A 1,033-nucleotide genomic window follows, 5' to 3' on the forward strand; every position below is an offset into this window, starting at 1 on the left:
CGATGGAAAACAAAAACATGAAATCCAAGAATCGATGGAATCTAACAATCGATATAATGAAACAATCAATGAAAGCAAATTAACATACCTAGACAAAAGTTTGAATAGAGAAAAAGTGTGAATATGTAATAAAGCATATACATATATATCAGGAATCGATATGGAATAGTAATCATAATATCAGCAATCGATGAGAGCTTTTGTGTGATCGATGAGATTTTTTTTGTTTCTTGAATCGTCACTTTGTATGTGATGAAGCGTGAATCATCACTTTGGAAGTTCTCAGAGTGTGTTATTCTATAGCATAGTTGAGTTGTACATCAAGGATAAAATGTTGTAATTAAGACTTTATGTATAAAAACGTAGTAACCTATGTGTGATAACTGAGTTAAAAGTTTTGGGATTATTTTTTATTAAGTTATGGGAGATGAGGGAGGTGTTTTGAAAATTTACTTTAAAAATAATTTCACATGCACCGCCTCTTATTTTAAACTTATTATGCTATCTTTTCTTTTAAAGATATGGGAGAAAAGTTGGTGTATGTGTGTGTTTTTTTTCCTGGTTTGAAGAAAACAAAAACCGAAGGGAGGTAGAAGAATCTGACTACTTGCTCTTAAACTGTTGTTGCTATTGAGTTTATCATTTTTATCTACTGTGTTTTACAAGGTGAGTTTTATTTTTAAGGACATCATTTAATGTGTTTTTGGTGAAGAAACCGTAAAGTTTCATACATGAGTATTTGATAATCATATGTTATTATTAGCATAATTTTTGGGTTTTGATATGATTTTATCATCTGATTATAATAAAGGTGACATAATCAGGACCTGTGTATTTTTGGTAATAAGAGTGGTATAATTAGGAGATTGATATTTTTGATAATAAGGGTGACATAATCAAGAATTGGGTATCTCTTTGTAATAAGGGTGGTATAATCAAGAGTTGGGTATACTAGGATAAAGATGACATCCAATGTGGTAGATTGTAGTTTGTAAGAAAAACAGGCCATAATGAGTATGGACTTGAGTTGGAG

Source organism: Cynara cardunculus (assembly GCF_001531365.2).
Source record: "Cynara cardunculus var. scolymus isolate 2C chromosome LG 3, CcrdV1, whole genome shotgun sequence".
In the NCBI taxonomy this organism is placed as follows: Eukaryota; Viridiplantae; Streptophyta; class Magnoliopsida; order Asterales; family Asteraceae; genus Cynara; species Cynara cardunculus.